This window comes from the organism of the source record quoted next, unplaced genomic scaffold (assembly GCF_019419815.1).
Source record: "Pyrus x bretschneideri cultivar Hongxiangsu unplaced genomic scaffold, Pyrus_bretschneideri_v1 Contig96, whole genome shotgun sequence".
NCBI lineage: Eukaryota > Viridiplantae > Streptophyta > Magnoliopsida > Rosales > Rosaceae > Pyrus > Pyrus x bretschneideri.
Genome location: NW_025999838.1, coordinates 864739 through 881851, shown reverse-complemented (window position 1 = coordinate 881851; position 17113 = coordinate 864739).

The window sequence follows — 17113 nt, the reverse complement described above, 5'->3', positions numbered from 1 at the left end:
TCTGATTAGCTTGGGTAACCATGACATGCTGCTAGGCGTCAACCATGGTTTGTGGAAGCCCTAAAAGTGTATTATCACTAACGGGAGAATTGAAAGTAAGTTTCAATTCACAATCGATTTGAAAGAGTTTGAATCGCCCACTGCCTCGCTAAAAGGAACCTAATGGATCGTACACCGTGTAAGGTAGAGATTGAAGATTCAACGGAGATGAGTAAGAATAATTAAATGGTTTAATTATTTATGGCAAGGATTAATTAATATGTTAATTAATCAAACGAATAAGTTCGTTAAAGACCTCGGGATAGTTTTGGACCTTAAGGCCCAATGGGCTTCGAACGTCAAGTCCATTGACTTAAGTTGTATGACAACTTAATGAATAATGATTCACAAAGGCCCAAATAGCCCAATAAATCCCCTTAAATTCGGCCATTTAGAGGAGGGTAGTGAACTTGGCTTAATTGCAAGTTTGCCACTCCATTGTGAGGTGGTATAAAGACATCTTTATAGCCATTTCATCCTTAGGGGTTTTTCTAAGGAGTAAAGATGAGAACAAACTCTCCTTTCTCTCTAAAATGGCCGGCCACTCTTGAGGAAAACATCTAGCAATCTTACTTCCTCAAGGTCACTCATTTCTTCTCCAATCTTACCTTGGTGTGGAGACTTAGAGGTTCTCAATTTTGGGAACTTGGAGAAACCTTTTCATCCATCCAAATCCATGGATCTAAGATGCAAGGAATGAAGGCCCTCTCTTTGGGTGATTAGCCTTTGCTTATGCAAAGAGGAATCTACAAAGGTATTGATTTCTCAACTCACTTTGTTTTGAGTTGAGTCTTGGTTCACCTATCTACTAGGCTTTGAAGTTCATGGGTTAAGTTTTGTTTTTGAGTGCATATAAACATGATTCCGCCTTGTAATTGTTAATTGCATGTTGTTGATGTTGCTCAAATGAACTTGTTTTTCACAAATCTTCCTTCAGTAACATCATCTTTCTCCAATCATCTGGTTCCACCTCGACAGCACATACTTCTACGGGGTCTCCCCGTTCAAGTAGGGATGGGAGGGACATCACCCTTGTGCGTATTTCGTGTGCGCGCTGGAGAGTTTACTGATTGATCAAGGCTGGGTACGATCGCAGACTTGTGGTTGCAATTCGGCCTAGCTTGCCCCCCGTGAGTTGTGCTCCGGAGGCGATCTGGGCGAGTTCGTCGGCGTCTGTGTTGTGAATACTGATGTGAACTAATTAAGCACACAAATTAAAACCCTCTTTTGACAATTGTAGTAAAGATGCAAGTAGGGATCGTTCTAGACCGGGGATTAGGAGGGATTACTAAATCACTTGGAAACTGACTCAAAAACGTAAAACAAACGTTAAAAACATTAAACTAGACTTAAAGAATGCAAAACTAAACAATAAAACACTAAAACAAATCAAAAGACTCAAAGAATACAAAACAATTATAAACACAAACTAAGACACTTTCTAACTAAATTAGACACTAAAGTAAAGGGGGATTGAGGTTTTGACGAAATTAAACTAAATGCACAGATTGTAATTTAAAGGCAGAATGTAAATATGAATGTGATGAAAATATGGATGAATGCTAGCTAGAAGGTTCTTTTCCACACATGTCACACTTGCATACAATTTGATTTTCAGTTGGTCTTTCGATGAATTATGAAACTCAACACCCCGGGTTAATTAGGTCCGCTTAAATTAACCGTCAAGTTTTCCTTAAGTTAATGAATTGGATGGGTTAGCGCAACGCAATTCAAAACATTCTCCAAAAGTCCTTTACGTGAAAAGCACAATAAAGATACAATCAAAGATCATTAAGCATCATGAAAACTATAAGTGTTGACGAGGCATTCGTTACTATGATGAGCATGAAACTAGTGCCAAGAATTCATTTAACGTGATTGTTTATAAGCAACCTCCACTACTCGTGAATATAAGTTCATAACTATTAGGTGAAACTCACTTATATTCTAGCGTCATATTCATGCATGAAAATTAAGCGTGCACTCTCAATCAACATACATAAATAAGTTATCGATCAAGAAGTTAAACAAATTGAATTCACCATTCATGAAATTCCAACCAAAAGTAATCAAATCATATTGCAAGCATAAACATGGTTTCGAATCACCCCCTAGCTAAATAGGGGTTTAGCCTCTCATGTTCACAACAAGAAAAATAAAATTGAATTTAAACATAAAGAACAAAGGATGGATTACACCTAGAACGCCCAACGAATCCACTTGAATTTCTGCGCGTCTAAGCCCTCCTTCTTCTCCTTGCTGCGGCAGTGAAAGTCTAGGTGAGTTTTGGATGTTTTTCTGGTTTTGGGATTGGGTTTATAGAGGTTTAGTGGTGCGGCAATGGTGGGGAAGGTGTGGAAGAAGGCACGGCAATAATGGGAATTGGAGAATTATGGAAGGGTGGCTGCGGCTAAAGGACAAAGAAATGGGATTTGCGGATGGAATGGAGAAAAAGGTGAATGGGCTTTGCGGCTAGGTTCAAAAAAAAAGGTTAATGGCTGAATAATATATTGGGATATGGTGGCTGCGGCAAAGTCAATTAGGGTGAAAAAAATTCATGGAATGCACCGCCCAAGGAAGAAAATAAATGGGATTGTGGCTGCCTGTTTTTGTGGCTGAAAGGAATCCACTAAAACCCCCCCTAGGGTGCGGCTAAATTGTAAAAATGTGTAGGGTTTAAGAAATTCAAACCCTAACTTATTTTTATTAACTAAAATTAAATTAAAGGCTGCTAGAATAAGGGATTTAAATCAGAAATTAAAGGGATGGCTGCAAGGTGCGGCTAGGGTTAGGTTAGGAGAGGGAAATAGGGTTTAATTGCACAACATTGGACAAAAGTGCCCCCCCTTGCACGGCAAGGGAATGGAATTAGGGTTAAGGCACGGCAAGGTTGTGTAATTGGGCTAGGGCCTTGGTTTTGTGTCCTAAAGTGCCTACAAGGCCGTCAAAGTGGCTAGAAAATACGGACGTTTAAGTTTAGGAAAGGTTACCAAAACGGGAAACTTAGGGTTAACTTTCCTACTTCAAGTAGGAAACCTTGTTTTGGTAAGAATTCATCGTTGGAGTAGGAATTCGTCGTTTCTTCAAGTCTTCAACTCATTCATTCCTCTTCCGCTCCAAAATACTCCAATTTGCATCTTCTTGCACACTTTGGCCTTATAATCTGAAAATACACAAAAGTGGCCTTAAACACTAAAATAACTAAATAAACACAACATAAATGCACGAGAACAACCTAATTAAGTCGCATGAATATACTCCTATCAAATTCCCCCACACTTAACTTTTGCTAGTCCTCGAGCAAAACAAAACAACTAAAGTAAACAAGACGAAACAAAACAAACAAAACATAACCTAAACCTTCCAACGTTTGCCTCAGGGATTTCCAATGAAACATGACATGTCAAAGATCATTACTCACATAGCCTTTAGTCTTCCTTCCCCTCGAGCACATACTTAATCATAGTCACCATTCACTAATTCGCATTTAATCAAATAAAACACATTTTGAATGTAGTAACATGCCTTAGAGAATTCCCTCAATTCCTCACTAGTTATGTACTCAATTTTCACTCAGATTGTCTAACTACACACCCTACACTAGTTATATGTGAGAAGATTGATGTAAACATGAAAGACTAGTACTCACATACGTTATAACAAAGAAAGCAACTTCTGGAGTAATTAAACGTGATTAGATATGATCTCATGAATGGAATGCTACTACTTAGATGCGAGAACCAGTGAAACCATATGCTCATACCAAATTCAATCTCCACAATTGAAATGCACAACACTCAAGATAGAAGTCAAGGGTTGTAACGGGGCTTGAGGTATTGGCTCACAAGGAAAGGTAGGGATAAACAAAAGTTCTTTAAGCAATAGTAGCAAAGTAATGAAATTAAGACTTAGAATTCACTTAGAATGCAGAATTCAACTTTTAAACACATCAGGGAGATTCAAACAACTCTTAGGGCCTAATTCATTGTTTTGGGCCCTTACTTCAACAAACAATACTTTTCAACTCTTTTTCACTTCTTTTTCTTCTTCTTTTTTTTTTTTTTTTTTTCTTTTTCTAGCCATGCCTATGGCACATCAACTCACATAAATACTCTTTCCCCCACACTTATTTTCTGCAACACCATAATCAAAAGGAATTCATTCATGCTTACTATGCTTCAAGAACAAGGGTACGGATGGTCCTAATCTAGGCTAGGTGAGGATAATGTGGGTTAACAAAGAACATGGGCTAACATGGCTCAATGGGGTTAAACTTAAACACAAAATGAGTTAAGGACACATGGCTATTTGGCTTTTAGTGGTGGTCACTACACAACTTCATCTTGAACACGTGTTATGCAAATCAATGACATGCTTTGAATGAAATGGGCATGAGTTCTAGCATTTGGAACTAAGTGATGAAACGCCTTCTAAGTAGTAACCAAGCAATGAATAATGAGATCATGCAACGACTTTAGAAAACAATAATGCACAGATTTTAACTCTCCAAATAACGTTTAGGCTCAAGTCTCACTGGGATGTAGCGTTAGTTTGAGTTCATTCCTTCAAGCATGTTACAAAAACTGATTTTTTCTTTTGTGATTACATGTGAATTCGTAAACTATAACTACAAAAAAGCATAAACCAAAGAGTATATCAAACGTCCATCCATGTTTGTAACTTTCTTTAACCATCATGCACTTAAAAACCAAATCCTCATCATTGTGTTGGAAGGTGACCTACGACACAAACAAACACACAAAAACAACTCTTTTTGGGTTTTTCAAAACAATTTTTCAAATTTTTATGGTATTTTCGGATTTTTAAGTCAACATACTCTAAAACACTCTAAAATAGCTTAAAAACACTTAAAAACAGTGGGAAACAAGTTTAGACATGTTAGGTGGTAATACCCTACGAATTTCATGCAAAAATATCTCAAAACAGAATGTTACCCCCCCCCCACACCTAAACTAAACATTGTCCTCAATGTTTTAGACACAATTGATCACATTACACATAACATAAAGTAAGCAACAAAGGAAAGGGTTTAGGGACGCAAATCTGAGTGTGGAGCGATTCCCAAGTTCGTCCGTTGTTGATTGCATGGGTTGCCTCCCAAGTAGCGCTTGCTTTACCGTCTTCCAGCCGGACAAAACCTTCTTTTAATCTCCACTAGGGCTCACGGCATAGAATGGATCCTTGAATGGAAGGTGATACTTGAAGTGAACCGGTATTGGTTTGAATTCTAGTGTAGGTGCCTGATTCATCAAAATCAGCCAGTTAGTATAAAATGTAATGGAATTTGGAGAAGATGACTTACTTGTTTTGTCCGACAAGAACTCAATGACAAACACCACTCCTTTGAAAGTTTCAGGGATATTGGACTTGGCCAGATTGCATGTGATGGTTATGACTTGTCCAATGTCATCAAATTCAACTTCTTTGGGTTTTATGGTTTCAAATATGTCATCTTTGATGCCTTCTACATCTTCTCCAGCCACTACCTTCTCTTGAATTATTCTTCTTGGTGTACAAAGTCCTTTGAAGAATTCAACACCATCTAAAACTTGCTGTGTTGCACCAAGAATTGGAATAGCATTCTGCACCTTTGGGAAGGCTTCCACGATGTCCTTTTTACTCTCTTCTTGGTTGGGAATCAAAAACCTGCTAGGAAAAGGGACATTGGGTGGAATAACATCAGAATAACATGAAATTGGGACGTCCTTACTTGTGGTGGGTGGTTTAGAGGGCTTAGGGGGCTGCGGCAAGGGTTGTTCTACCCTTGCCGTGTGCATGTCTTCTTCCTCCTCCTCAATTAGCAGCTCCTCATCCACTTCTAGGCTATGTTTGGACATTTTTAGGTCAGCTCCAACCTCCATAGCACTTCCCAAAGTGATAGCATTATGGATTTCAAAATCTTCCTTCGAGTTTTCAATAGTTGAGTTGGAGAGTTCACATTGCTCTTGAATTTGTTTCATGAGCTCCATAATCTGCCCAATTTGCTCCTCCAATTTACCCAACTTCTTGTCTTGATTTTGTTCGTCCTGCGTCAAAGAGGTTAGTAATTGAAAATTTTTATCATTATCCATGGACATACTTGAACTTGATTGGAATTGTTGTGGGGGAGGTTGTGGTGGCTGCATAGGTGTTGTATAGAACTCCTCATATGGTTGCCAATATGCTTCTTGTTGAGCCTCCTTGGCTTGATTTTGTGAACCCTGCACCAAAGAATTTAATTCATTAAGAATTTGATTATAATCTATTGACGAACTTGAATTTAATTGAGCATATTGCATATGAAGTTGTGGTGGCTGCATAGGTCTTGAATAGAACTCCTCATATGGCTGCCAATATGCTTCACGTTGAACTTGTTGAGCTTCCCACCACATAGAGTTCGAATGATCCCTCCAATCTCTTTGTGGACATTGTTTGGCTTGAAATCCTTGCCTATATGAAGCACCAAATGTAGGGACACTCTGCATTGTGGTCCTTTCGGCATACGGCGACAATTGAGAAGTAAGATTTGCCAATTGAGCTTGAATGCTAGCAAAATTCATATCTTACTTCTCTAGTACCTAAAATCAAAGAAAGAGAACAAAATCAAATATCAAAAGTAACAACAAACAAAGAAAACAACACTAAGTTAGAAACTAAAACGGAAACAACTAAATCAAAAAGAAAAGAACCAAGGGATTAGCAAAGTTGCTAATCCCCGGCAACGGCGCCAAAAATTTGATGCGAACTAATTAAGCACACAAATTAAAACCCTCTTTTGACAATTGTAGTAAAGATGCAAGTAGGGATCGTTCTAGACCGGGGATTAGGAGGGATTACTAAATCACTTGGAAACTGACTCAAAAACGTAAAACAAACGTTAAAAACATTAAACTAGACTCAAAGAATGCAAAACTAAACAATAAAACACTAAAACAAATCAAAAGACTCAAAGAATACAAAACACTTATAAACACAAACTAAGACACTTTCTAACTAAATTAGACACTAAAGTAAAGGGGGATTGAGGTTTTGACGAAATTAAACTAAATGCACAGATTGTAATTTAAAGGCAGAATGTAAATATGAATGTGATGAAAATATGGATGAATGCTAGCTAGAAGGTTCTTCTCCACACATGTCACACTTGCATACAATTTGATTTTCAGTTGGTCTTTCGATGAATTATGAAACTCAACACCCCGGGTTAATTAGGTCCGCTTAAATTAACCGTCAAGTTTTCCTTAAGTTAATGAATTGGATGGGTTAGCGCAACGCAATTCAAAACATTCTCCAAAAGTCCTTTACGTGAAAAGCACAATAAAGATACAATCAAAGATCATTAAGCATCATGAAAACTATAAGTGTTGACGAGGCATTCGTTACTATGATGAGCATGAAACTAGTGCCAAGAATTCATTTAACGCGATTGTTTATAAGCAAAGGATGGATTACACCTAGAACGCCCAACGAATCCACTTGAATTTCTGCGCGTCTAAGCCCTCCTTCTTCTTCTCCTTGCTGCGGCAGTGAAAGTCTAGGTGAGTTTTGGATGTTTTTCTGGTTTTGGGATTGGGTTTATGGAGGTTTAGTGGTGCGGCAATGGTGGGGAAGGTGTGGAAGAAGGCACGGCAATAATGGGAATTGGAGAATTATGGAAGGGTGGCTGCGGCTAAAGGACAAAGAAATGGGATTTGCGGATGGAATGGAGAAAAAGGTGAATGGGATTTGCGGCTAGGTTCAAAAAAAAAGGTTAATGGCTGAATAATATATTGGGATATGGTGGCTGCGGCAAAGTCAATTAGGGTGAAAAAAAATCATGGAATGCACCGCCCAAGGAAGAAAATAAATGGGATTGTGGCTGCCTGTTTTTGTGGCTGAAAGGAATCCACTAAAACCCTCCCTAGGGTGCGGCTAAATTGTAAAAATGTGTAGGGTTTAAGAAATTCAAACCCTAACTTATTTTTATTAACTAAAATTAAATTAAAGGCTGCTAGAATAAGGGATTTAAATCAGAAATTAAAGGGATGGCTGCAAGGTGCGGCTAGGGTTAGGTTAGGAGAGGGAAATAGGGTTTAATTGCACAACATTGGACAAAAGTGCCCCCCTTGCACGGCAAGGGAAGGGAATTAGGGTTAAGGCACGGCAAGGTTGTGTAATTGGGCTAGGGCCTTGGTTTTGTGTCCTAAAGTGCCTACAAGGCCGTCAAAGTGGTTAGAAAATACGGACGTTTAAGTTTAGGAAAGGTTACCAAAACGGGAAACTTAGGGTTAACTTTCCTACTTCAAGTAGGAAACCTTGTTTTGGTAAGAATTCATCGTTGGAGTAGGAATTCGTCGTTTCTTCAAGTCTTCAACTCATTCATTCCTCTTCCGCTCCAAAATACTCCAATTTGCATCTTCTTGCACACTTTGGCCTTATAATCTTAAAATACACAAAAGTGGCCCTAAACACTAAAATAACTAAATAAACACAACATAAATGCACGAGAACAACCTAATTAAGTCGCATGAATATGCTCCTATCAAATACGTGAAATATGTTCAAATGTGATCCGTTCGAACGACTCGGCCAGGTAGTTGGCGACCATGTGATAGGGCGCTAAAGTACAACTCATGCAACGAAACATGCCGTTCAGTTGGTTAATCACAAGTTCGGAATCACCGAGGACGAGAACGCGGGAGGCCCGTAGATCGTGTAAAACGTGGAGGTCGATAATGAGGGCTTCATATTCGGCCTGATTATTTGTACAGGTAAAATCCAACTTGAGAGAAAAATACCATCGGCAGTGGTCGGGCGACTGAATTGCAATACCGACACCTGCCGAGGTCGAAGTACTGGAATCGTCAAAATGCATAGTCCAATGGTTATCACGTGTTGTGACTAAACCGATGTCGACGTCGCCTCCCCCAAAACCATAAGAGGAAGGGTGTTGGGCCAAGAAGTCGACGAGAGTTTGCCCCTTGATGGCCTTTTTGGGGTACGTACTGAAGGCTGAACTCCGATAAGGCGAGCGTCCATTTCCTGATTCGGCCTTTGAAGATGGGCCGAGTGAGCATGTAACGAATTACGTCTGTTTGGGCGATGACCTGCGTAACTGATGGGAGCATGTAGTGCCGAAGCTTTGATGCAGCAAAAAACAAAGCTAAGCAAAGTTTCTCGACAGGTGAATAATTGAGCTCTGGTGAATTCAGATTACGGCTAAGATAAAAGATAGCTTGTTCACGCCCTACATTGTTATCTTGCGCGAGGAGACAACCAATGGATTCAGCGGCTGCCGAAATGTATAATTTAAGGGGTTTGCCGCGACAAGGTGGAACTAGCACGGGTGGGGTGGAAAGGGCCACCTTGATTTGCGTAAATGCAGTTTGATGCTCTTCGCGCCATTCAAATTTGTCGGTATCCTTGAGTTTAAGGAGCGTAGAGAATTCCTTCATCTTACCGGCCGAATTGGCGATGAAGCGGCGGAGGAAATTTATCTGCCCGAGTAATGACTGGAGCTGTTTCTTTGTTGTCGGAGGTGGAGCGCTAATGATTGCGCGAGCTTTATTTTCATCGACTTCAATGTCGCGATGGTGCACCAAGAATCCTAAAAAATTACCGGCCGAAACACCAAAGGCACACTTGGCCGAGTTCATTTTGAGATTATTCTTGCGCATGCGAAGGAACGTTTGCCGCAGATCATCCAAGTGCGTGTGGCAACGTTTAGACTTTACCACCACATCATCGATATAAATTTCGACGATTGTACCGATTAAGTCGTGGAATATCATATTCATGGCTCGTTGGTATGTGGCGCCGGCATTCTTGAGGCCGAATGGCATAACTACCCATTCGTAAGTGATAGGAGCATATTTATGCGACTTAAATGGCTTGTTCTCGTACATTTACGTTATGTTTCTTTAGTTATTTTAGTACTTTAAGCTATTTTCGTGTGTTTGTAGGTCCAAAGGGCTAAAGGAGCAAAAAGATGCATTTTGGAGACTTTTGGAGCACTTTTGGGCTAAGGACGGATAGCTTATGCTTGAAGCCAAAGTGTTGGACGAAATTGAAGACCTAATTGGAGCCAAAGTGTTGGAACCTTGTTCTCTTTAGTTTTAGGACATTTAAACCTTTCCTAATCCCAATCATGCCATGCATAACACACATCCATTCTAACACATTGTCATTGCACATGCATTTCCTTCATTAGTTAACCCACATGCACTTATCACTTATCATCACCACATATCATATCACTTAATCACTTATCACTTATCATCACCACTTAACCACTTATCATATCATAACCACATATCATATCACTTATCACTTATCACTTAACATAACATCCACCCACTTCACCTACAACATCCACCCACTTCACCTACAACATCCACCTACTTCACCTACAACATCCACCCACTTCACCTACAACATCCACCCACTTCACCTACAACATCCACTTCACCTACAACATCCACCTACTTCACCTACAACATCCACTTCACCTACAACATCCACCTACTTCACCTACAACATCCACCTACTTCACCTACAAATGACATAGCCATATGTTCCCTCCACTACTCCTATAAATACCCTTGCATTCATTCATTCATGGACATCTCATTTCATACACAACACATTACAAACACATTCTCCCTTCCCTAGCCGTGAGCTTCCCATCTCTCCCCTTATAATCCAAACACCATTTTTCCATTCCCCTTCCACTTCTCCACCACTCCTCTTCCATTCCACACTTCCATCCCCCAAACCAATTATCCCTAGACCTTATGCTACAATAAAGAGGAAGAGAAGAGAGCCTAAACGTTCATACAATTCAAGTTTGAGTTGTTGGAATGTTTAGGCGTTTCTTTGATTTCAATGTTTAATTTCAATTCTCTTTGTTTTGTATGAGGAACTAAACCCCCCTTTAGCTAGGGGGTGATTCGAAATATATGTTTATGCTTGCATTTTGATTTGATTACTTCTAATTACGTTTCATAAGTTGTGAATTCAATTTGTTTAACTGTTTTATTGATAACCTATTTATGTATGTTTATTGAGAGTGCACACTTAATTTTCATGCATGAATTTGACGCTAGAATATAAGTGAATTTCACCTAATCGTTATGAACTTATATTCACAAGTAGTGGAGGTTGCTTATAAACAATCGCGTTAAACGAATTCTTGGCATAAGTTTCATGCAATCATAGTAACGAATGCCTCGTCAACACTTATAGTTTTCAAAGAACTTAATGATTCTTGCTTGTATCTCTATTATGCAATTCATGTAGGGAACTTGTGAGGAATGCTTTGGGTTGTCGTATGCAATCATCCAATTCATTAACTTAAGGAAAACTTGACGGTTAATTTAAGCGGACCTAATTAACTTGGAGTGTTGAGAATTAATGATTTATTGAAATGCAATTGGAAATCGTTTTATTATGCAAGTATAACATGTATGGAGATGAACCCCTTAGCTAGCATTCATCCATTCAATTCCATCACATTCATATTTACATTCTGTCTAGTTTATTAACTTGTTTCGTTATTTCAATTTTCGTAAAACCTAAACCCCCCTTTACTTTCTTGTTCTTTAATGCTTAGAATCTGTTTAGTTTATGTTTTAAAGTATTTTTGAATTCTTTGAGTCTAGTTTAGTGTTTTATATTGTGTTTTTATGTTTTTGAGTCAAATCCAAGTGATTAACAATCCCTCCTAATCCCCGGTCTAGAACGATCCCTACTTATACATATACTACAATTTGACGAAAAGAGGGTTTAATTTGTGTGCGTAAAATTCACGCATCAGTAAGTACCGAGTGCCCCAGGGCAGCGGAAAGCCGTCTTGTGGACGTCGGCTTCGGTGATGAAAATCTGGTTGTATCCCGCATGGCCGTCCATAAAAGATAGCAATTCATGATTAGCTGCGGCATCAATAAGCAAGTCTGAGATTGGCATTGTATATTCATCCTTGGGAGTGGCCAGATTTAGATTACGGAAATCGATGCAAATGCGAAGGGCTCCATTTTTCTTTAATACTGGGACGATATTGGCCAACTATTCGACGTACTGAGCGGTCCTAATAAACCCAGCTTTTAGAAGCCGAACTAACTCCTCTTTGATGCCGAGTTATACCTCGGTCGAAAATCGGCGAGGGGGTTGTCGAAAAGGCTTACACCCGTCCTTGATGCGTAGCTCATGCTCTACAAGGTTTCGATCGAGGCCTGGCATTTCATGGTAGTTCCACGCGAAGCAATCTCTAAATTCCTAGAGTAATTTACGGAGTTCGACCTTTATAGACGGTGGGAGTAACGCGCTGATAAACAATGTTCGAGGATCATCGGCCGTGCCTATATTAACTTCTTCTAATGGTTCCTTAACCTGGGGCCGATTGTCTTTGAGTTCGGCTGGTGCAGCCTGAACTTTATCAAAAGATAAAACGGGGCCGTTATCCACTTCGGCCAAAAATTCGATTAAATTGATGCCGGAATTTGGTTGCTTGGTAATGGCGTACCAATGGGCCAGCAGACGTTCCATTGTCGATGAAACCACGGCCTGACGCCGTTCTTGCTTGGTGTTATCAATCATTGGCATTGGTGACTAAATCGGCCAAGCCAAGTCTCGTCGAATCTTGTTGGACAGTCTCGGCGCCGACTTCAATCACTTTCTGTACCGAAATTCTCGTTGACCGCCCATCCTTGTTAAGGCCTTGGAAGGTGATGTAGCCGACGTGATCATCGTAATAGCGAGCCTGAATCATGTTGGTTTCAAATGGTTGATTATCGGCTGAGTAGACTACGACCGATTTGCCATCCCAAAAGATGAGGACTTGGTATAGTGATGAAGGAATGCAACTGGTTTGGTGGATCCAATTGCGGCCAAGTAATACGTTATAGTCGGTCTTGGAGTCAATTATAAAGAATGTCGTCATGTGTTGACGACCGGCAATGCTGACTTCTAACGGGAGCACTCCTTTGGTCTGAGACTTGTCACCAACAAAGCTGCTCATAGTGATACCTGACGGGATGAGTTCATTATCAGAGCGGCGTAAAGCCTTCATGACGGACATCGGCATAATGTTGACCGTGGCTCCACAGTCGACAAACACTTTAGAAATAGGAAATCCTTCGATATGAGTCGTGACGTACAACGGCTTGAGGTGTTGGAGATTAACCGAGGAGGAACGGGGAAATAGTTCGGCCAAAGCCACCTTAAGGTTGTCCCCGTTTCGGACTTCCCTATCGTCGTCGTTTGCGACGAAATCTACTTGTGTTGCTTCCTCAGCAACCACGTCCCCGTCCAAGAAATTTGACTGGTGGGTACTTGGTTGGAATTCAGCTGGTGGGACGTGGACCATACTGATCTCCATATGTTCCAGGACCAAGGGACCCATCGGATCGTGGTCATCGTCTTCCGCAGAAGTAACCATAGTATCAGTCGGCGGAACATCCTCAATCGAACTTTTGAGTGCCTCAGTATGAACCGGCATCTGAGGCGTGTTGACCAAGTTGAGTCTGTTTTGGCTATTTTCCTCGACTATGTTTACTGCCGAAGATTTATGTTGGTCCTGCGTTATACAAGCTCGTTCTTCATAGGCAATACAGGCGTTCTTCGTGTCTAGATATGTATCCAACTGTGCTATCCTTTTTTCCTCGTCGGCCGTGAGGCCGAAGAGAGATACCGCCGAGAAAACTTCAAAATGATAGTGCAAATGCTGAAGGTCTTCGAGTGAAAAGGGTAATTCGGCGGCGTCAATATCTGTGTAAGGATCGACCTCAAAACCAAGGACCCGAGCCTCCCGTATATGTTGGAATCTAGCTTTGATCGCTGGGTCGGAAGTTTTCTGAATAATTTGCTCGGCATCAGGGCAAGTTAGAGCTAGGTCGAGGGCTTCCTAGCATGCCTTGGGTAGTCCGTACAAGTCATTGGAGGAATATTTCTTATGAAACTCTCACATGTACTCCAGGGATTCAACGAGGAATGAAGGGTGTAAATTGCGTCGTATTTTGATGAACGACTCGCGCGGTGGTAACAGAGAAAGTTTCCTTTCGGCCTCTTGTCTAAAATGCTCGAGATGAGCTCTCGTCTCCCCAGGCCGAAAAAAAAGCTTGATACGTTTCTCAGACTCTTCAATAGTGGCTTCAAAGCCGGGAGCCGCTACTTTTCTCCCTTCGACTAACTCGGTCATGATAGTCAGGGTTGGCCGTTCACTAATGCTTTCCACGGCCTTTTTTGGTTGCCACCGGTTGGCAGGGCTGGTCTGCGCTTCTCGTCGTCGAGCCATGCAATCTATCCGTTGGCGACGACGCTTTTGAGATTTAGACAACGCCGTATATAGGCCAGTCGGAGAATTGTAACTGTACCAGCATTGATCCGACGTCCTGGTGGTTTGAAAGTTTTTCGATCGGCTGGTGAGCCTGAACTGCTGGTATTGCGCGAGTAATAATCCTCATTATAGAAAGGTGCGTCGAAGTCAAGACGCCGCCTAACCGGGGCCTGGTCTATTGTCCGTACTTGTGGGCCGAGTCTATCAAACACTTGGCGCCGTGGACCGTTACCAAGTCCCCGTGGCGATGTTGTAGGGGTCGTGGATGGTGTCGAATATGCCTTCTTCCCAGGTTCGACTGGTGTTTTACAATGGTCGCATAAAACCCTTGATTCATGAGTTTCGTCGGAACTCATCCCCGTCATAGTGGGTGGCCCCGAGCGTTCCGTCGGTGGTGCATTTGAAAATAAATCAATCTTTAGTCTTGTTTGACCATTCCGTTTAAGGATATGCTGCACCGGACGTATTCGGCCTTCCCTTTGTTTTTAGGAAAATGAGCATCCACCATACCAATTGTTGTTGAAGGGAAGGGATTGACGTCGACCGCCATCTGCTTTTCCGGAAATTTCAACTTTCCTTTCTCGATCCAACTTTGAATTGTGTCTCTGAATACAATACAATTATTAGTTGCATGCTTATTAGAATTATGATACTTGCAGTATATCTTGCCCTTCAACTCATCGGCCTTAGGGATAGTATGTCCCGGCCGAAGCTTAATGATTTTTGCTGCCAATAATTGATCGAAAATTGCATCGGCTTTGGTGATATCGAAAGTGTATACTTTAGATGATTTACTCATCTCCTCGGCGGCCGAACGAGTCTTGGTGTCTTTAGAACTTACTTGAGCTAAAGCCATGCAGACGTAAGGTTTATCTATTACTATCTCGGCCGCATCCACACTAGCATACTGAGGGTCCTCGCTTTCGGCCAATGCATAGCTAACCGTGGGATTCTTATACAAGGTCCCTCGGGATGGTGACTTTGATATCTTTTCTTCTCGGAGCAGATAATCATACAGTTCAACGTGTTGAGCAAGTTCGTACATATCTCGAATGTTTGCCCCCAGAAACTTCTTTTTGTATTCCACATCCAATCCGTTGAGGGCGATCCTGACGAATTCCACTTCAGGGAGAGGTACTCGGCACCAATTCCTAGCCGACTTAAACCTTGTTAGGTATTCCATTGGAGATTCGTCGGACGCTTGAGCCATCCTGGCCAACGCTGATACGGACATTTCCATCCTTGACAGATAGAATTGTTCATGGAACTTCTCGACTAACTCTTCCCAACTCTGCACGGAGTTGGGTGGGAGATTAATGTACCAGGCGAAAGCTGAGCCTGTCAGTGAAAAATTAAACAGCCGTAATTTATAGAAGTCGCTATTGACGTCTCCACACTGCGCTGTGAACCGAGCCACATGTTCTAATGAGGATAAAGACGATTCCCTGGCGAAGAGACTGAAATCAGGGATCTTAAAACCTCGTGGGTATTCAAACCTTTCTACATAAGCCGGGTATGGATGGATGAATTTTGGAAACTTCGGCCCCTTCTTTAGGGCCGAGTCAATCATTCTCTGGACTTCGGTCATGTTTACGGAGGCGGCTTCTTCTCCCTGGCTTGGTCCGTCAGATCTATTGCCCGGTCCACCTCTTTTATCTAAGGTGATTGGTTGTGGCCGGGCGGACCCTCTCTCGACTTGTATTGGAACATTCGTAGAAAGCTGCCGAGGCTGGTCGATTTGGCCATCTTCGAAGGCTTTACTAACCAACAGTTCAAGCATCTTGGTCTGGGTATCGTTGTTACTTCGTATTGCTTCCAATAAATCATTCATCTTTTGACCAATCGACTGCTCGACCTGTCGATACTGTTCATCAAGTCGTCTCCGAAGCAACAACCTAGTTGGTGGATCAGAACCCTCCCCACCATCGTCGTCGCAATCTTCCACTATTCCTTCCACGAACATGCCTGCTGTTTGGTTAGGGACCTCTGAGTTGTGAGGTTGTCCGCCGAGATAGATTTCATTCTCTCAGCGTGTCGCGCTTGTGGCCTCGGGCGGCGCAACAATGATCGGGTTTTTTGCAGGGTGCAAATCCTGCCCAAGGCCTTGCGCTGGTAAGTCAGCTATTGACTTTCCCATGATTGTTTTCTTCTTTACAGACCGTGTCTCAATGGTCATAAACTCCGAAGGTTTAACACAAATGTCCCACTAGGCGTGCCAAAATGTTGACTCTAAAAATTACAAACCTACGTGGCGCACAGGCCGAGTAACTAATAAGCTAACTACGTCCTTCGGTTGAATGCGGGGCGTGCCAACTCGTCGGTCGAGCTCGGCCGAGGAGTAAAATTCGTTGATGTCGCGTTGAGCGCATCGTTGACTTCTCTATCTTGCGATTGCGACCAAGGAAGGAACACTATCGGTCTCTAGGTTCTATAGCCTGAAGACAAGGCTACTAATTCTGCGGAGTTCACAAATCGTCGGAGCCCGATTCGGTCACTGTGATTATATTCGTAAGAGTATAAGCACGTCGAATCGAGACCAAACTGTATGGACACAGGTACTCAAATGTGATGTATGTCTTGATGGTAAATGTAGTTCGGCCGTCGGAATGCCGAACCCTGAAACTTACTTGCGAGTATCCAATCATAAAATCACTCGGCGTCCAGACGCCAAGCAACGCAATTTGTAACACTTGACTACGTCGAGAAGGCTAGCAAGATGACCTCTACCAACAAGGGTTCGAAAACCCTTCTCGGCCGAGACTT